General features: G+C 35.1%; 1 long non-coding RNA gene across 1 annotated transcript in view; it reads right to left on the minus strand.

Moving 5' to 3' along the window:
• Window positions 1-20,293, minus strand: part of LOC127845657 (uncharacterized) — a 39,919-nt gene extending 19,626 nt beyond the window's left edge. Inside the window, exons 1-2 of the long non-coding RNA XR_008033308.1 lie at window positions 20,178-20,293; window positions 18,287-18,353 (exon numbers count right to left, since the gene is read on the minus strand). This is a non-coding gene — a long non-coding RNA (uncharacterized LOC127845657). The remainder of the gene's footprint in view (window positions 1-18,286; window positions 18,354-20,177) is intronic.
• Between the last annotated feature and the right edge of the window lie 1,853 nt (window positions 20,294-22,146).

Genomic DNA, 22,146 nt, shown 5'->3' on the forward strand with positions numbered 1-22,146 from the left:
TTTCGATGTAAAAGCGACAACTTTGAGCGAAAATAAATACAACATTTTGCACAAAGAGACCCCCATAACCATACCTTTTCTTGACGGGCATTCTTAGCTAAATCGATTTAAGCAATAAAAAAGTTTTGTCATGTTCAAACCAAAAACAAATTCGACTCAAATCAAAATCGACTGTTTTTGCGCCTTTTTCGGCCGTTTTCTAGTGGATTGTAACCTTTTGCAGTGCCATTTTTTACTTTAATCTCCAACTTTATCCTATTTCAGGGATTAAGTAGTGAACACCTATGCTTCCCCTATCAATATCTCCAAACGATAAAACCAGAACAAAGTGTACAACATGCCTTCGAGGAAAATATGATGATTTGTTTAGAAAGTACAGCCCTTCATGACTCGATTATTTAGTATATTGTAGCCTTAACGATTGCTGACATCACGAGTCGCCCCCCTTGTTAACAAAATGCTCTATTTTTAGAAACGGGAATTCCAAATAGTGACGAATGTGAATGGTTACAAAATGACATAACTATGAAAATAAATACGTAGAATTACATTATTTCACGCATACCATTATGCAACCATCCGTTTTCTTTTCCGACTTGATACATTTACAGCTTTCCATTTAATATTTTACAGACACAGCACTCGTCCAGAATTCACGCGAATCCATTAAATCCGATGCCACATTTAAACCGTTAACTCTACTCGTAACGTAAATTTCTGGCTCAAAGTAAAACATTTTAACTTCAATTAACACATCTCTTACTTTTAAACTCTACTTCATCAAATCCATAGAAAGGCACGTCAGAATCCATGTCATAAATCAGAAAACATTCATCGTACTCCGCCATTTTTTACACATTTTCAAAGAATAAAAGTGCTTTATGCCCCACTTCCTGCTGAGAATATGTTTTAATTTCTATTTATAATTAACCGATGAAATGTTCCATATACTTTAACCAGGGCCTTATTAATTCAGTTATGTAAACATTTGACCTCTCACAGAACAGTAAACGAAGGAAATAGAAATTGGGATCCCATATAGATCTAAATTAGGTGTGAGGTCACTATCAACAAGAACAGAATTGTTTTACGAACGAAATTTGTTCTAGGTTATAAGAAGATTTTTTGACATAAAACGGTCTTAGAAAAATTCACTAAAAACGGTGTCAGTAATATTCTTGGAAGAAAACGTTAGAAAAACGTTTCCCCCCAAAAAATTGTAAGAATTACCATATGCTAAATTAAATAGATATTTCGTCTGATTTTTGATCAGGTAAGGCTTCAGAAAGGTTAACCGACCGATGTGGATTTTCAAAATGTGGTATATACCTTAAGCATAGGTGCAAGCACCTATGCTAAAAACTTGCAGCCGACAAACCTACCAAAGAACGATGGTAAACATAAAGCCAGTCTTTTTATGTCTAAATATAGCAGGTAGACTTTAACAGAGAATGTCTTTGTTGTTGATACAAGACTTTTTGGCAGGTGATATGTATTTCATGCTACATCCGATTAGGTCAACTTGAGAAATTAAAGAAACAAACTTTTTGAAAGGATATGACTCAGCAAGCCTGATGTTTCTTAACTTAATGACAGGAAAATTTCTTATTCCTGAAGCATTTAAAATGATTCATGTTACAATATAAAAAATTTGTAAGTAAATAAATTGTAAAGCAAACATCTAAATATAACAAGAAAATGCAATATTATCTTACAGAATCACTTGATTGCTTCAAGTATATATGATGGCATACTAAATATTTAAACTTACCAGAAACATAAAAATACTTCCTTAAATATCGCTTCAATTCCAGCACACTCTTGAAATTAAATGTATTAATAGCAGCACAATATAAGCATGTTGAGATGGCTCTGGGAACCATGAAGGCTACATGTCACTCATCTTCATAAAGCACCGCACAAGAGTTTCAGCCATAATGTTCCTCATACACGGAATGTATATGGAACGTAACTAAGGCCGTTACTATACTCACTTGTCCTTAAGTTATTCAAAGCATCATTGAAGCAAAGTTCCAAAGCGTATTGTTAAATTTACATACTGGAATGACTGATTGGGCCTATAAATAACTTTAAAGGGGCCTTTTCACAGATTTTGGCATTTTTTAACTTATTCATTAAATGCTTTATATTGATAAATGTAAACATTGGATCGTAAAAGCTCCAGTAACAAATCAAGAAAAAATTTAAAAAAAGGAAAAGAACATTGCCCGGAGCAGGTTTCGAACCAGTGACCCCTGGAGTCCTGCCAGAGTCCCGAAGTAAAAACGCTTTAGCCTACTGAGCTATTCCGCCGAGTACACGTTCATGACGTATTTTATACCTTATATAAGCAATCTTCGTAGTTTCACAAAATTAAACGACAAAAACAGAACTCTCCAAATTATTCAATCGTTTCGCGTTGCAACGCTTTATAATTTTTAGGTTTTAAAATCGTCAAAAGATGCATATAATGGCTATATTAGAGCATGGTTAATGTTCAGCATTACTGTTTCCTCACAAATATCATAACTAAAACGAAAACTTACGAATCTGAAACAACTTTTTTCAATTTTGTCAATTTACCAAAGCGTGAAAAGATCCCTTTAATAGCATCTGATACAGACAGGTTTTTGAATATGCATTAACATTGGTTTTATGTAACTGTGGTAAAAAAGACATAAATCTACATTTTGTATTTGGCTTTAATTTTGTCTACAAAGAATTCAAAATGTCAGCTAAATCATCTTGCACTTAAGGACAATTATTAATGCTTCATATTGTATAATCCAAACAATAAAGTTAATGACATTCAATTTTATCATTAACACATAAGTTCTGCTTGATCTTAAGAACATTCTGAATACCAGATCATGATCTTGGTCCATGCCCACAAACCTTATTAGTGAAAAAACAATTCAATAACACTTAATTTATAAAATAATAAAATACCTGAAAGGGCCCTGTTCACGAACTGACCAATTGAAAATGCTCCAAATGTTTGTCATAAATTCACAAAATAAATGCATGCACATAAGGGATCAAAATGTGACTTCGATCATCGAAATATAATATCATAGCTCTTTTGTTAAGCAGAAATAATATAATAAAATAATAAAATATTTACAGAAAGCATCTGTTGAAATTGAGATCAATAGAAAGCATACTTTCAAAAAGGATGGTATAATTATGAACGTTCCTTTTGATTTTGTTAAAATGCTAACAACATGTGGATTGCCTTGAGGTAGTATAAAATACAGCCACATAACTTCCTAAGTACACACTGAAATGCCACAATGGTTGTGGTGTTAGATGTTTAATTCAGAGGACCCAGGTTTTCTTTTTCACATACTTTTTTCTGTTACATGTAATTATATTCCCCCTTGAAGGACTGGTCGCATCTTCCTTTGCATGTTTCAGTCAGTAAGTTGGTAAGACAGTCAGTTGGTCCATAGACGATTTTGTTTCACACAATATTGGTAAGAGAAGACATATGGTCATCAAAATTGGTATGCTGTTACTTAGAGAAGAAAGGAAGAGGGCTAATAAATTGTGAGGTCAGCAAATCAAAGGTCGAGGTCAGAGGGGCTTGTATCAGGAAATCGATTTCCATATATTATCAATAGAAATTACCTTAACCTGCAATCAGTTAGATAGGTATGCTGTTTACTCCAAATGGACATTCTGTTAAATACTGCAACCCATGGGTCCACCACTAAAAATGTCAACATTGAACACAAGTATTGTCATAAAAACTCGAGAGTAAGTATGACTATGCCATACACTTATTCCTAAGTTCATTTGGATGGTTGGAAACAGCAAAGTTAGCAGTTAGCAATGACAAATAACAAGTGCCTGTCTTGTTTCTCCTCACTGTCACCCCAGTGAGTCTTTAGATGAAAGGCCTGACTTCCTCGCTACAGTCAATTAATTTTGGTTTCTTTAGTAAGAAAGGCCACCACTAAAAATGTTTTGACATTTAGCTTCATTCTATCTGTACAAGAAAATATGGCCGAAAGCCTGTTGCTGTATACACTGTAACTCCAATATAACGCGGATGACCGGGTCCAAGCCACGCAACAGCGTTATAAACGGATCCGCGTTATAAGTTTTGAGCTCATTTATTGCAGGGGGCTATAAAAACAGGTATAGTATAGCCTATAATATAGGTCCTGTGTATTGCCATGCTGTGTTGTCATCCGCAAATACATGCATATAAACTGAATCGTATCGATAACAGTATACATACCGCTTTTCTAATGTGCACATTTATCCGATAATCCAATCAAGTTACAACACCACTTAAAAAAATAATAATCTTGAACATTTATGACGATAAATATGTTTATGAATTTCACAAACACAACAATATGCATACGCCATTTTCAGAAGTGTAAAGAGAACAGTGCATTATGGGGCAGAGCTTTCATTGGACAAGGGAATTTAAATTTAGATTGAATGCAATACGATACATGTACAAGGCAATTTTTTATTGCGTCATTGACCGTCATACAAAAAACGTGCTTTTCACGGACTTTCTGATACCGGGAAAAAATGAAAGTGAATCTCTGTTAACAATTACACTGCCTTAGCATGTATATAAATCGTCTGGATTATTCAATCAATTTCTCGTACACGAACTGAAAGATTTAATGACTCAATACTAGAATGATAATGAAATGACAGAAAAACTTGTTGTATACTGTGGGCAGTATATTTCAAAGCCACTCCTTCAATATAGTCAAACTGCAATCATATCAAAGTAAGAATGTTTTTATCGTTTTAAATTACTTTAATATTATAATTATCCCGCTTGCACTTAACTTATTGAAATTAGCGCACCGAACCGCTCTGATAGGGAATACATGTAATAAACACTGACACGGGAGTTTTTCACACCTTTATTGACATTACACAACAGATTAACACCAATTAGCCGTCGGTGTTGTTGAACCTCGAAGCGATTAAAATCGGTTCAACGGATGGTTGAATAAAGCAATCAAGATGTGATCGCCACCATCTTTGAATTGTCTGAAAATACATGAAGTTGCATAACATGGATTTGAATCAGAAATGAAAGGTTGGAGAAAAAACGGGATCCAAGACCCACCCGCGTTATATTGGAATCAGCGTTATAATGGAGAGAATTATATTGGAGTTACAGTGTTATGTCATTTACTGTTGCAATAAATAAAAAAAGTATGTTTAAATGCATCCAATCAATCCAATCTTTAAATTCAAGATTATATGTTTATTTAATATAAAAAGACAATGACATAATATAATAATTCATTAGTCATTGGTACTGTATGTATGCCTAACTTACATGACCTCCCATGTAAAAAATATTATAGAATTTTCTTATACTCAGGGGTTTTTCTGCCTATTTTGGGAAAAGGAGTCTGAATAAATTGGGAATTTTTTATCGACAAAATTGGCCATTTTGGGAATTTTTGCTTCCATGAAATGGCTCATTTGGGAAAAAATTGTGAATTCATTTTGCTTACATAATTCAGTGGTTTAACAAATAAATTTGTTTTTATTTGTTATTCAGTCTTCTTCATATAAACAGATGCAATATTGGGCATGTTCAACGTTTATTCAAGTACTGCAGTTTTGTTTTTCAGTTACAGTTACACTCTGAGATAAGAACTGTGAAGTCAAAACCTTATAGCAGATATTTTTGACCAAAACAAACACTGGTTAGTCACACAGGTTATAAGACACTTCATTCTACCAAAAAAAAAAAAAAAAAAAATTTTTTGGAAATTGGGAATTTTTTTTATAATTTCTGTTTGGGATCGGGTCCGTTTGCTTTGGGGGTGCCTCCATTTTCCGGAGGAGCAGACAGTGCTGAAAAACCCCTGATACTCCAAAATTATTATAGAATTTCTAGAATTATCCTAGACCCAGTCTAGAATATCCAATCTATAATCAGTGCATATACATACAACAAACAATCACAACCCATTTTGAAATGTGAGGACCTTAATAAGTTGAGGCATAGTATATTTTTTTAAAGCAAATCTTTCAGCAAAGTATTTTGCCTGTGTGATAAGCAAATTTCCACCCAACTAAATCGCTAACAACATCAAACTATTGCGTTCAACATATATAGTTACTAAATGCTGAAAAGAATTGGCTACTTGCAGATCAAATAGATCCTTTTGTATTTTTCCGAAAGAGACGGAGCCAATGCCAAGAAGGTGGTGCTAAGGACAGGCGGTGGTGCCAATGCATGATATATAAATTAACAGTCGTATGACAATAACATCATCAAATGACTTTATTTTTTGAACGATAATGACTGTTATTTTGTTTTATTTTTATTTTTTCAATTTTAACACCTAAACCCAAATAAATACAGAACATTCACACATTCTATAAAGAAAACACGATGTTAATATTTAAATATATAAGTAACCGAGTCAGCAACCTGAATAAAACAGAGCATATGATAAATACACAAAATATGTTATTACTTAACCTTTTCCCAATTAAAAGCAAAGTGAAAATGGCTAACAAACAGCATAAAACCAGAACAGCCTGTGAGTAACTCACGAGTATGCTGTTTGCTGCTCGTATCTAAGGTTTCGAGATGAAGCCTTAAAACCTTGAATCTAGTAAGAAAGGTCTTAAATTCAATATAAGTTTCTAAGGGACTACATATACGTGAAAATACGTATCTAAGTGGTGAAGGGTTAATTAATCCATTAACTTAGTTCTCAATATTCTCAATGTATTTCAAGAAAAACATCTTTGTTTATACAGATGATACAAAAAATAATTAAAATATGTTACTTCTGCTTGAAGAATGATTTGTCTCCTCTCATCAAAACGCGTAACTTTACCAAAAGGCATAAGTCTATGAATCTTAAAGGGGCTGTCCAAAAGATTTTGGCATGTATTGAAGCTTGTCATTAAATGCTTTAAATGCTTTATATTGATAAATTTAAACATTTGAACTAAAAATCTCCTGTAAAAAAACAAGAATACAATTTTAAAAAGGAAAAAAAGTAAACCTCAACAGGGCTCGAACTACTGACCCCTGGATTCCTGGAGTCCTGGAGTAAAAAGCCTCCCGCCTAGACCACTCAACCATCCACGCTCATGTTTTAAAACGAATGTATTTTATAGCTATGTAAGCAATCCTCGTAGTTTCCCAAAATATCGTTTCGCGTCGATACGACGCTTTATCTGTTGGACTGCCCCTTTAATAAGGTTAAAATATGCTGTTTATTTTGATTATCATCTCCAAAACAATAGGATTGCCTTTTTTCTGTTAACCTTCTTTATTATATATAATCAAGTAACAAAAATTCCAGTTTTGTAGTATATTCAATGATAGAAATCTTCAAGATCTCTTTGCAAAACATGTTTCTTCATAATTATGTAGGTGATACTTTTTCGATTATATTTCATTATTTCATTATGATCGTGTTAAGAACAAAAACGAACAATCAACATGAAATAACTTACAAAACCTGTATAGTTGCCACCAAAAATTAGGGTCATTCTGTTTTGTTCTGATTTAAAGGGGCCTTTTCACAGATTTTGGCATTTTTTTAAACTTATTCATTAAATGCTTTATATTGATAAATGTAAACATTGGATCATAAAAGCTCCAGTAAAAAATCAAGAAAAAAATTAAAAAAAGGAAAAGAACATTGCCCGGAGCAGGGTTCGAACCAGTGACCCCTGGAGTCCTGCCAGAGTCATGAAGTAAAAACGCTTTAGCCTACTGAGCTATTCCGCCGAGTACACATAATTGACGTATTTTATACCTTATATAAGCAATCTTCGTAGTTTCACAAAATTTAACGACAAAAACAGAACTCTCCAAATTATTCAATCGTTTCGCGTTGCAACGCTTTATAATTTTTAGGTTTTAAAATCGTCAAAAGATGCATATAATGGCTATATTAGAGCATGGCTAATGTTCAGTATTACTGTTTCCTCACAAATATCATAACTAAAACGAAAACTTACGAATCTGAAACAACTTTTTTAAATTTTGTCAATTTACCAAAGCGTGAAAAGATCCCTTTAATCAATGTCAAAACATACATGACTCAAAGTGATGCTTATAGATTTTACAATTTAACTGGTCAACTTACAAATATAATTCCTCAGGAAACATAATATGGAGAAACCATTTCTTAAAATATATGTCACTTTTAAAAAAGCTGAACATGTGCATTGGTGCCACCTTCTCTCTTAGCGCCACCTCCTTGGCATTGGCTCAATCTCTTTTAGAAGAATGCAAAATAATCTATTTGATAGGCAAGAATCTCATGGTTTTTGCATGCAACAACTTGTATATGTTCAAAGCAATCGTTTGATGTCGCAAATTTGGTGGAAATGTAATCTGCACACATGCAAAACACATGGATTCGCTTGTAAAAATTCAACTATGCCACAAGTTATAAAGATCCTCAAGTCTCCAAATGGGTGTGATCGCATGTTTCTATTGTCTAATGTTGAAATTTTAAAACATTCGGTCTGAAGTAGCATTAGCTCATTTATAATTACATTTAGAAAAAGAGGTGGCGCCCGTGGTTAACAGCCGTGTACCTGCACTTGAATCCCAGTCTATGTTCTTAACCCATTTATGCCTAGTGGACTCTCCCATCCTTCTAAATTGGATCATTTTTTTCCAAAATTTATAGGGATGTCTAGTATATTTATTTCTATATTAAGAATATTTCTTACAGAAATTCCTTTAAGTGAACAGCATCATGCGGCGTCTCATCTGGGTCTATGCTGTTTGCCAAGGCTTTTTTTCTAGACGCTAGGCATAAATGGGTTAAGGGTGAGTAAAAAGTTGCAGCTCACTGGCATTTCGTTTTCTTGAGCCAAATGTAAACATTTTGTAACTATTGGCTAATTTCATGAATGGCTGCCGTATTTGCAACTTGAGTCCTCATGGGTGCTTAATTTAAACTTCAAAAATTAACAAAAAAAGCAATGAGGAAAACAAAAAATATTTTGAACAAAAGCTCAGACCACATTCACAAAGACAGATCTCCAATTGTATTTAAAACAGTCAGTGCCAAATTTCTTTCACAGTTTCTTTTAATTTCCGTACAATTATTGTCCCTATGGAGTGATGCTCTTTCACCTGAAACTGCAGACATTTTCATCACATTTGTTCAGGTTGAACAAGCCATGCCTTCTGCCAATGGAAATAAAAGATTTGCCACCCTATTCCTGGTATTTGACTCAATTATCCATTGAAATGTCTTCCTTGCACGCTCAGGCAAGCATTGTTCTCATTCTTTTACAGTCCCCTTAAATGGGGCATTTTATTTTTACAAGGCAATCTTGAGTGACAAGGCAGACCAACACCAGAATCTGGTCTTAAGAAACTTTGCACAATAAATGGTTATGGAGTCAAAGGTTAGAAAAAAGGTGGAACATAAAACTTAAATGAGCTAACATATTGTCAAATTTGATGAATGTTATGTAAAAAAGGATATCTGTCATAATATTCCTAAAAAGAGGTAATTGTTAAAATTGACTTAAAAAAATAATAATTGTTTAACTTACGGGAGGAATAAGTGAAAAACTGTAACCAACTAGGAAACAATTGTAAATGGTTGAGAGGTTCCGTATGCTTAAGAATATAAAATAAACTTCATTACCAATGTATTTGGACTATCCATTATCTGATAGTCCCAAATAAAATACACCTTGAACAAATCGGATTTGACCAATATAGAATGTGTCTAAGATTTGCATTTAAACATGCATGTGCCTTTTTTCAGAAATATCAAGTGTATTATTGATTTACTTATAAACCTAATAGTCATAATAATTTATTTCCTTTTTGGATGAATTTTATATGCAGATTAAAAAAATAGTCATAAAATGTTGAAATCTTGGATTGCGAATTGTATACATTCTTTATATTTATAAGCCATATTTTTCCAAAAATAATAATACAAGTTTGTCCACACCAACTTTCCACAATTCCATGTCCGAGTAAAAGCACGTGGCAAGTAACAATTGATTTAGGTAGTTCCATATTACTTATTGACATGCCAGGTTTCAGACTTATTACTACTAATTATTGTTGTTGTTTTATACAGATCTTAGTCAACTGTTCAACCAATCTATTTTCTTTAAATTTTTGTTTGGGAAGCTTTTTTATTTAAAAATTGATGGGGCAATTAAATTAACTTTTTTCAGAACATCGCAAAAAAGATCTTTTTCTTAATATATCACAGATTTGTCACGGAATATCGTGGCAACAGTCATTTTTTACTCATAGGTATGGCAAAGGAAAGAGCAACATATTTAATTGCAACATAATACGTCATGTTTGCCATCGTAACTTGAAATGAACCAATATATCATAAAAGAACTTTGGTTTCGCTGGTGACATTAGCATAATTGTTCTATGTGTGTCTTACAACGGTCACGCCTAATGAGCAATGCACGATCACATCAAGAAGTACAGGAATTTGCTCCCAACTACCATTAAGGTAATCAACTATCAATGCCTAAAAAACACTAAGCCACAGAATGATTAAATACTGTAAACAACAATAAAATTATTTGTTAAATACATTAATTACAATAAGGGATTGTTATTTTCATGAACTCAAAGGAACCATACAAGGCAAATTGCTGAAAATGATGAATATGTAGAAAACAACAAAGATATTGTGTAAACTAAAACTAGAAAATGTTCTCAGTGGCTTGTCATATGTAAAATAATTTCTTTAGGGAGCTCACATCTTGAAGCAAGAGACATGTGCATGCCTGTTTGCCCAAAATTATTATTTAGAGTCGTCTTCTGACAAAAATGGGGCTTAATGCATGTGCGTAAAGTGTCGTCCCAGATTATCCTGTGCAGTCTGCACAGGCTAATCAGGGACGACACTTTACGCCTAAATTGGATTTTTGCTAAGAAGAGACTTTATTTTAACGAAAATTGTCATCAAAGCGGACAATGTCGTCCCTGATTAGCCTTTGCGGACTGCGCAGGCTAATCTGGGACCACACTTTACGCACATGCATTATGCCCAGTTTTCTCAGAACGCGACTCATTAAGTTTAGACTTGGAAGCTATTAAAGCAGATAAGAGCGCAAATCTCAGTCTCAGATTTTAATTAAAAGGCCCCTTAAAGCCATGTTTTTTAACACATTTTAGTAGAGGTTATCCTGATGATTTCTAAGAAATACTTAGAACTCTGCCTTACCAGTAGATTCTGAAAAGAAATATCTTAAAAAAAAAAAGAAACACAATGCCCCTACTGCGCCGCTTTATTTTTTAAATATTTTTTTTATATCCCTTTAAAAAATATTAGTTCCTTGTGAAAATGATCTGTACCTGCCAAATGATATAAAATAGAAATTATCTCCCTTTAAAGCTTGTTACTTCCCTTGGATTTTGTTTTTTGACCTTTGACCTTGAAGGATGACCTTGACCTTTCACCACTCAAAATGTGCAGCTCCATGAGATACACATGCATGCAAAATATCAAGTTGCTATCTTCAATACAATGTATTGCTAATGTTATGGCCAATGTTAAAGTTTTCGGACAGACGCACAGACTGACTGACAGTTCAACTGCTACCTACCGGGGGCATAAAAAGATATTCAGTGTATATCCTGACTTTAAATATAGATAAAAAATTGATGTGTCTAAGTTATTGAATTAAAAAACTAATGTTATGTATTGTTGTGTTCCTTTTTCATATACAGTAATAGTCAAACATCCACCGCATGAAAAAATTGTTATGAAGTGCCCATATATTAAACCACATAAAAGTGTTTGTAGATACAAATGTTTCTATTTGAGATCACATCATATGTGTTCTTACATGGTTTATAATGTATTTATTTGTTCCTAATCGAAACATATGGTATTTTGATATTTGATTAAGATGTAGTTTTCTTTCAACACATTAAAATACAACTTTAACATCCATGTCATGCAAAAATTAGTCTTATGGCATATGCCGCCAGTGTCTAGCCCAGCCTGTGCACTTGTGAAGTCTGGTCAGGCGCTACACTTTCTGCTATAAAAAAAGCACACGAGGTTTCGTGGTATCTCCAGAGTAGCCATTTCAATATGCATATCCTGACAAGACTGTGCAGATGCGCAGGCTGGATATCCTGACAAGATTGTGCAGATGCGCCGGCTGGACTGGAGTTACGCTGGTAGCATATTGCATCAGACCCATTTTCACATAAAGCTGGGTTTTGAAAATCTCATTGCCTTTTGTAAATGGAACATCAAACCACGATAGTTTTCTATCGAAAATTAAAGTCACACTGTGTTATTAATATAGCAAACTGGCAAATGTCCGAAGCCTCCCCTGCGAAATGTTGTTCTGCAGTTCACGAATAATTCGTGAACAGTTCATGAACTGTTCGTGAACTGAGTTCATGAATTGTTCACGAATAGTTCGTGAACAGAAAATGAGCCACGTCTGTGAAAAGTTCTTGAAATTTTAGTTCATGAACTGTTCATGAACACTAATGGAATGAAGTGTTCATGAAATATTCTTGAAACCTAATGGCATGAAGTGTTCATGAACTATTCTTGAACCCGTGTGGCATGAAGTGTTCATGAACTATTCTTGAACCATTATGGCATGAAATGTTCATGAACTATTCATGAACATCAATGGCATGAAGTGTTCTTGAACAGTTCATGAACAACACAATTCTTGAAAAATTCTTCAGGGTTTTGCTGTTCACGAACAGTTCATGAACATTTTCCTTCTATTTTTCAATGGCTCATTTTCTGTTCACGAACTGTAAGTGAACAGTTCATGAACCATAGTTCTTCAAGAGTTCATGAACTGAGGTGGCATGAAGTGTTCATGAACTATTCATGAACAAGAATTTGTCAATTTATGCAAAGGTTATCATAAGTGTTACTAAAGCTCAACAAACAGGTCAGGGTAAGAAGAAACAAGTCTTGTATTAGCACTTAACATATTGATAGCAACATATAACAATTATTTAAATATAACACTAATAACTGAGATACAAGTGGTTTGATAATACTCTTTAAATTTCATAATACAACTTTGCACTATATGTTCATGAATAATTCATGTATTGAAAAGATTATGAATAGTCTCATTTTCAGTTCAAGAATCATTTACTAATCAATGGTTTCCCTGAAATGGTTACACTTACAGTGCCAAAGAACTTGAAATGGAACCAATGGCTGATCAGTTCAGCCGGTAATTTATTAAAGACTTACATTTTCAAATATAACATAAACCATGTGCCTTCCGTTTCAACTTCCTGTGTACACAATATTCTTTCTTTGTAAAAACAGCAATGCAATGTACATTGAGTTCTTGATATCATCTTAAACTGTTCTTGAAATAGGATGTCCTTAAAACGTTCTTAAACTTGTCTTTTAAGTCTTCCAAGAACAATGACAGATCCTTTTAAGAACATATTGGATTCTTAAAAAGTCCATCATACGTTCAAAAACATTGTGTAGACCTGTTTAAGAACATCAGAAGGAAACATGTTGTTCAAAAAAGTTCTTAAAGTGTTCAAGAATAGTTTAAGAATAATTCAAGAACAGGAAAGGTCCTTAAAAAGTTATTGAAGTGTTCCTGAAGGCAGTTCTTGAACAGTTCTTTTACAAATGTTCTTAAAATTCTCTAGAACAGGTCAAGAACACTAACTTACAGTGGTGAAAGCACTATGCATATTCATACTAACTTCACAGGTTTCACAAATCTACAAGATTTGTATGCTAGACATTTCAATAATACTTTCAAAAATATGTATGAAACATCTAGCACAAAGGAATTCATGAATTATTCATGATGGATCCTTAAAGGGGCCTTTTCACAGATTTTGGCATTTTTTTAACTTATTCATTAAATGCTTTATATTGATAAATGTAAACATTGGATCATAAAAGCTCCAGTAAAAAATCAAGAAAACAATTAAAAAAAGGAAAAGAATATTGCCCGGAGCAGGTTTCGAACCAGTGACCCCTGGAGTCCTGCCAGAGTCCTGAAGTAAAAACGCTTTAGCCTACTGAGCTATTCCGCCTAGTACACATTCTAGACGTATTTTATACATTATATAAGCAATCTTCGTAGTTTCACAAAATTGAACGACAAAAACAGAACTCTCCAAATTATTCAATCGTTTCGCGTTGCAACGCTTTATAATTTTTAGGTTTTAAAATCGTCAAAAGATGCATATAATGGCTATATTAGAGCATGGTTAATGTTCAGTATTACTGTTCCCTCACAAATATCATAACTAAAACGAAAACTTACGAATCTGAAACAACTTTTTTCAATTTTGTCAATTTACCAAAGCGTGAAAAGATCCCTTTAAAGTCTGTCTCAGAAAAGTCATTAGAAATACTTGTGCATGAAATGTTCATCACTAAGTATTTATGGTTAGATGAAGAACTGTTCATGAACTTTGAAATGTTCAACAATAATTCATAAACAGTTCATGAACATGTCTTAAGAACATTTCATGTCCAAAAGTTCATGAACCAAGCTAAGGAACTTTTTCAGAACCGTTCATGAACAGTTCTTGATTGGCTTGAAGTGTTCATGAAATCATGAACAACATTTCGCCGGGGCTATTCTGGCTTGCATTTGTCACACATTTTTAGCTTTATAATTAAAAGATTTCGCTTTTATCAGGGACTCTTTATTATTTCGATAGTTTTGTCTCAATACATGACAAATGGCATTGGTTGCTGAGCTGTAGTGAATATGGTGTCCACCTAGTGATCAAGAGGTCACGGGTTCGATCCCTACTGTGGGAGCGTTCTTAAGATCACCCCAAAAGACACCAAGTACTGGATCTAAGCCAAGGAAACGGATTCCAGAGGGTTGCAAATAAGTTGTAAGTACTTGAAATGCAATCAAGCTTAAATAAATACGTTTAAACTATATGGCATTTTACCAACAAGATTTCATTAATTTCTTTCCCTAAAATTTGTGTTAATTGATATCTTGAAAGCAATACTGTGTCATCAACATAATGCCTAATATTGCTAGTACATTTCTGTCTTCCCCTGACAATTTACTAAGCCAGCACAGATCGGTAAAGTCTTGACTGGGCCAAATGTCTGTCCGCATCTCTGTATTCATGCGAGTTTGCTGGCGTTTTGTTAAAGGTCATTTAAGGTGGAAAGCTACGCCGTTCAAAATTGTAATAACCTGTATCCATAGGAAGAAAGACCTGGCATAATACCCTGCTGGCAATTGTTTTAATGCAGAAGAACCGTTAAAACCTCACTCTGGAAAAAATGGGGCTTAATGCATGTGTGTAAAGAGTCATCCCTGATTAGCCTGTGCAGTTTACACAGGATAATCAGGAACAATACTTTCTGTCTTAACAGGATAACGAGACTTCCTTTAAACAAAAACAACAACAAAAAAGCGAAAAGAGTCATCATTGATTAGCCTGTGCAGATTGCAAAGGCTTATCTGGGACGTCACTCTAAACACATGCATTAAGCCCAGTTTTCCCAGAACGAGGCTTGTTTAACCCATTTATGCCTAGCGTCTAGAAAAAAGGCCTTCGCAAACAGCATAGACCCAGATGAGACGCCGCATGATGCGGCGTCTCATCAGGGTCTGCCCTGTTTGCTTAAATGAATTTCTGTAAGAAATATTCTAAATATAGTACAAATACCAAACATCCCTAATTTGGGAAATAAATTGATCCAATTTAGAAGGAAGGGAGAGTCAACTAGGCTTAAATGGGTTAAGCAGCCATGGGAGAGGTTTACCCAAGAAACATTACTTAGAAACCTAACAAAGTTTTCTGATAAAAATAATTTATATTGACAAGTGTTAAATCAAAGCGCTGAAGGGACTGAAGTTGTTCGCTATTGCATAATTTAAGACGCAATTCATTTTTCAAAATTAAGCGCAAGTTTGAAATGAACATACGCCATTCACATTTATGAAGAGTGTGTCATAACGCATGGGTCGAGCTTTATGTGCACTTTTTATCATCCTATTTATTCCATAGAGATACATTAGACAAAATAAAAAGAACATGGCCTTTTTGGATGTTCTGAAAGCATAGAAAGTATGATGAAAATGGTAGTGAGAACTAAATATAAAGACAATTTGCAATCACCATCATATTAAATGAATATTGTTGGAATATCGAATACCTATCTCACTAAGAATATAATTTCATGATGAAAATTCACTTTACAAAACTTTTTTGAAACCATATACAAATTCAAAATATACAAGAAGATCATTGATGAAAATAAATAAAAAATAAATCGGCGAGCAATACTTTTTACTCACGAATTAGGTAGTCATCAAGACAGCCCTGTTATCCCGTCCATTGTTGTTTATGCATTACTTGTAACCCTAGCAGTTCACACGGTGTCAACAACTCTGACCTAAACATAGGTATAGAGCATTAATGCGCTTTTTCGGCGTAGCTGTTTTACTCAGCTTTTTATCTTAATGACTTTAACATAACGCCAGCAGACACGCATGAATATTTTTGAATTTTTCATAGGCTGATTCGAGATAAAACCTCCGAACTTTGGCTACATCACTGTGTCTGTGCTCAGTGCAAAGGATGTAGCACTGTTCAGTGTAAGGAATTCTGGACTTACTCTCTGAATCTTCAAACAACACAAATTGTGGCCCAGTTACAATTACGCGTCAAAATCTATCTTGCAGAATTTCAGTTTTGCTTTCAAGATGAGAAAACAATCATTACCAAAATAATATAGTGTCACGATAAGAGGAAAATCATTTAATTATCCAACGACAATGATTGCCTTACTCGTTCAGCACGTCTGGAAATCGTTCCTGAACGCCTGGATAGGCTGCCCTTATTTACAAGTATGCTATTTTGAATTCATTTTTGATTCGAAAAGCATTGTGCTGAAATGTGCCATTTACAATGAGATTTTTAATGACCTTCGTCATGGGAAAGTGGGTGTTATTCCATTATGCGCCCATCATATATATAGGCCACTCAGCCTGCTCATCTCTCAGTCTGGTCAGGAGATACATAATGAGACCATAACATATTGAGTGATTTTATAGCGAACAGCATTGCCTCTGACCTGACTGAGCAAATGCACATGTTGGGTTTAAGAAACGCTGGCCGAAACGCATAAGACCCATCTTCGCATGACGCGGCTATGAAAGTGTGATTTAAATGTGTCGAAAGAAAACTGCGTTTAAATCAAATATTAACATACAATATATTTCTATAGTGAAGAAATATACTCATAATAAGGCATGTGAAGACACATATGATGTGCACTCCCGTATTATATTTTTTATTTACTTACACTAATGTGTGGTTTGACACTGACAACACACATTTCATGCTGTGAATATGCAACTTACAAGTGAAAAAAAACACAATAGTTAAACTTTTGTTTTCATTTCATTTATTTATTTAGAAAAGTAAATTGCAAACTTTATTTCAAACTCAGCGTTTACGCCGACTACATTTAAAAAAGATATTTCTTGTTCTATTAAAGATCGCCGGTATCTGTTGAGAACAAAAGAATGTTTCTCAGAAATCCCCGCTGTAGAAGCATGAACGAGGTTACAAAACAGATCATTCGTGTTATATTTAATTGTTTGTTATATTCGGTTTTAGCGATTATGAAGCATTTTTGTTGTTGTCTATCATATCCCTTAAGTTATTGTTGAACTCATGTTCAGCGTTTTATAAATTGAGAATATAAACAAGCGTTACCTTATACTATTGCGTTGTTTTCCCAAATCTATTAATAGCCTCAGATTAACAAGCGTAACCTTATACTATTGCATTGTTATCACCCGTGCAATTGGACTCTCCCTTGTTTATCGGCAGCCGCATCTATTAATAGCCTCAGATTATGAATGAGCTGAGCAAAAATACTACGTCATGAAGACGCAGCAGAAAGTGGACTATTTGAATCATTCATAAACAATCTTAATCATTCATAAACAATCTCTTCCGCGACACGTATAATACAATCATTGTTTATTGATTCTTTTCTATATAAGCTCCATTCGAAACTTTTACATTTAACACGATATTCATATAATGTTTCCATTTTTGAATGAATATAGTTGGAGAACTCAAACCTGTTGCATAAATTATACAACTCTTTCTCACGCGGATACGGCATGTGTAGCAGGTAGTAGGCTTTCCGTAGATAAGCCGAACCGACTTGATATTTTTAGTAACAACATTAGCTGTTCGCCACGCGAACAACTAAAAACTGCGTGTTCTCAAAGCTTGGTATATAACAGGTGGGCGGCTTAGGATGTAAAGAAAACTTACTTTAGAAATCTATCAGCATATGTCCCACCACCTGTTGAAGACTAGATACCCGATCTCTCAACTGTCACTGAAACATAGACATATGCAAAATACATCACCATGGTGATAGAGGAATATATGAGCCTTGCTCTGGAAAACCTGAGCTTAATGTCTGCGCAGGCTAATCTGGGACAGCAATAAACTTAGCTTAAACTGGATTTTCTCAAAGAAGAGACTTCTTTTAAAACGAAATTACACTAAAGTGTAAAATGTCTTCCCTGATGACCCTGTGCAGTTTGCCCAGGCTAATCTGGGACAACACTTTACACACATGTGTTAAGCCCAGTTTTCCCCGAACAAGGATCATATTTCAGAAAAATCGAATTTCAACCACTCTTTATAGTACCAACAACAACATAACACTGTTATCGAGGTTCATGCCTGATTAAAACGCCCTACTTTAGGCTACTAAGTTCAGGTATAAAAACACATACTGCAATGGTTTAATTATAAATCACCACCAATACTTATTATAATTGATTATGCATGCTTCAAAAGTGTGAGAATTTTGTTTAAGAGGACCTTGAGTGCCTGATTCTGCATTATGTGATGACCAGGAGTGTGTCCAAGCTCTCCTACCTTATCGTAACGCTTTATAATTGTAATCCGTTAAATCATTCATAAACGAAGCTGTAATTTCAGTTTGAGTGTACGTCATTTGTGGTGGTCTGCACCCTGATTTACAATTTTCTTTTATTTTTGAAACTGTAGCTAAGTTGAACAATTGGCATTTTGACAATCTTTAAACTAAGCCCTTTAACATGTGCATTAACAGCCTGGTTAACTTTAATATGCATCACAGAAAATACTTTTTTTTTAGTTTCCTTCAGAAAATTAAAATATTGAAAGACACACATTCACTCTAAAAAGCTTACATGTACAGAAAAATACAGAGGATATGTATCGTCTTCAACTTAATTGACCCATCTTTCTTTTTGATTAAAGGTCAGAGATTGCCAAGACATTCTAAAGGATGAGTCTTAGAAATGAGAAAGGCTATAGACTTAATGGAACTTAACCCTTTACCACTTAAATACGTATTTTTAATATTTTTACGCATAAAATTGTAGGCCTTCAGAAAGTTAAATTTAATTAAAGACCTTTCTTACCAGATTCAAGTTTTACGGGCTTTATTTCCAACCTTGATATTCTGATGAGCACCAAACAACATAAAAACTGAACATACTGCGAGTTACTCGCAGGCTGTTCTGGTTTTATGCTGTTTGCACATAGCCCTTTTTCACTTTGATTCTGAGTTGGAAAGGGTTAAAGGAAAATTCTACTTAACAAAAATCAAATCTAGGCAGAAAGTCTCTGATTAGCCTGTGCGCAATGCTTTACACACATGCATTAAGCTCCATTTTCCCACAGCAACTCAAATAAAATATCAAGTGGATACCTACAGGGCTAGGGGAACAGGTACACTAACAGCTCTCAGGTTAACTTGCAAGTCCTTAATTAGGTTTCTAACTGTTTCAGAGACTAAAGAATTCTATTTAAAATATTGTTTGTTACCACTGGACCATAGAATTGAAGATATAAGCCTTTCGTTAATGGAGCCTTATGAATGAGGGAGCAATACTGAACTATCTGCAAATTTGTGATACATTTATTTTGCAACAGTATCCCATTAGGTGTATTTTATGCTTTCAGCGAGCACTGGCTGCAATTGAAAGGTTTAAACACAGTTTTCTTCCCTGAGTTGATACTGCTTTAAGATGCTACTATTAAATTTACATATACAGACTTCCCTCTTTATTCTGCAAGAACAAAATGCACATTAAAATATAACTTATATGTATACATTGAAAGCAATGCACATTAAAAGTAATAAAACAAATTGTATACAAACCTGACTGATATCTATCCTTATTTTTGTTTAATATTATTAACAGACGACATTATTTTAAACCACATTTGGACATCCTTGATCAGGCAGATGACATATAATGTACCTCAAGCACCTCCAAATGAAGAGTAGCATAAACAAGATGGAAAGAATTTAGTCATGAAGATTCTTCACAGATTATAGAGGCAGATACTGTGAAACTTGACAGATAGGATTTCGGAACAATACATTGAACAGAAACAAGACAAAAATACAAAAAGATATAGAGTTATATACGCAATGCTTTCAGGCTGTTATTAAAGAATCATCAGTTAAACTTTCCACCATTACATTGGGCATCCTACACAGAGATGAAAATATCAGTGAGCCTTTTTCTGGGAAAATGAGGCTTAATGCATAAGCATTAAAGTGTTGTCCCAGATTAGCCTGTGCAGTTCCCACAGTCTAATCAGGGATTACACATTCCATCTAAACTGGATTTTCACTAAGATGAGACTTCTTGTACATAAAAAATACCATAAAGGCTGAATGTGTTTTCTCTGATAGCCTGTGCAGACTGCCCAGGCTTATCTAGGACGACACTTCACTCATGCATAGTTATATATAGTTATGTATACAAAAAAAGTTAAAGGCCCAGTCTCACTATGATGCCGGTGGAGCCCCGGTGCGTGATCCGGGATCTACAGGGAAGAACCAGGGCTCTACCAGGATGACCCGGGGCTCCACCAGGGACGACCGGGATGAACCAGGGACAACCGGGAACAACCGGGGCTCCACCGGGAAAGTATTAAAATGTTTAATACCTCTGGGATGAACTGGGAGTCACTGGGAAGGACCAGCAATGACTGGTGCGGCACCGGAAACAACCGGGACGGCACTGAGAACAACCAGGACAGCACCATAGCTCCACTGGGGCCCATACAAACCCTGGCAGAGCTACAGCAATGCCCCGGTTGTTGCCGGTGTTGCCCCAGTGAATGCCAGCAGAGTCCCCGTATAGCAACGGTACTTCGGTAAACCAGCGCTCTGCCAGGACGCCACTGGCATTCACCGGGGCTCCGCCTGGGCATTACTTGCGACGACCGGGGTTAAACTGGGTTGCCGTAGCTCTGCCGGGGTCTGATGTCAGAATAGCCCCGGTGGAGTTACGGTATACCGGGGTTCTGCCGGGACGCTGCCGGCTTTCACCGGGGCTCCACCTGGGCATTACCGGCGACAACCGGGGTTCTGCTGGGGCTCTGCTGGGTCTTTACTGTGATAAACCGTAGCTAGTCCGGGGTTGACTGGGACTCTGCCGGGTTTTTGACCAAATTCAACCGGGATGGCACCGGGAAATAGTGTGACACGTTTTTTCACGAATCATCCTGGTTCTCGCCGGTTGACCGGGGTTAGCAAACCGGGATGGACCGGGGCTCTACTGGCAATAGTAAGACTTGGGCTTAAAGAGGATCTCCACTCCAATTTATTCTAATACTTCTTATTACTGCAATTTTAAATGTATTGACCATGTACTTTCCAATATGATAACAATAAAACTACCAAATGGCCACTAAGACTTTAAGCTCCTTAGCCACAGGGAGGGGGGAGGGGGTCTTGCATTTTCCTAATGGGGCAGGGGCATTTAGTGGGGCAGGGGAGGTTATTAGGGTAGGGGCATTTATTACAGAATATGTGTTATGTTAAAATTCCTAAATATTGTGTCCATTAACGAGAGCTCCAATGAAATAAATGTCCAGTTGTTTATTTGTTTGATAACTCTGTTACAATAAAATAGGTAAAAATACATTCATGCATGTATTGGTTGCATGAAAATTATACATAGTGGAAGAAAGTATTAACTTTTTCTCAATGCAATGTATCTCCTTATAGGGTGAATTCCACAGAATGCATGACATGTGACCCATTCTGTTCAGCCAGATGCTGGGGGAATCCTATTCCAATCTATGTGTTTATAAAATGTCTTCAAATAAAA

This window comes from Dreissena polymorpha, chromosome 9 (genome assembly GCF_020536995.1).
Source record: "Dreissena polymorpha isolate Duluth1 chromosome 9, UMN_Dpol_1.0, whole genome shotgun sequence".
Taxonomy (NCBI): Eukaryota; Metazoa; Mollusca; class Bivalvia; order Myida; family Dreissenidae; genus Dreissena; species Dreissena polymorpha.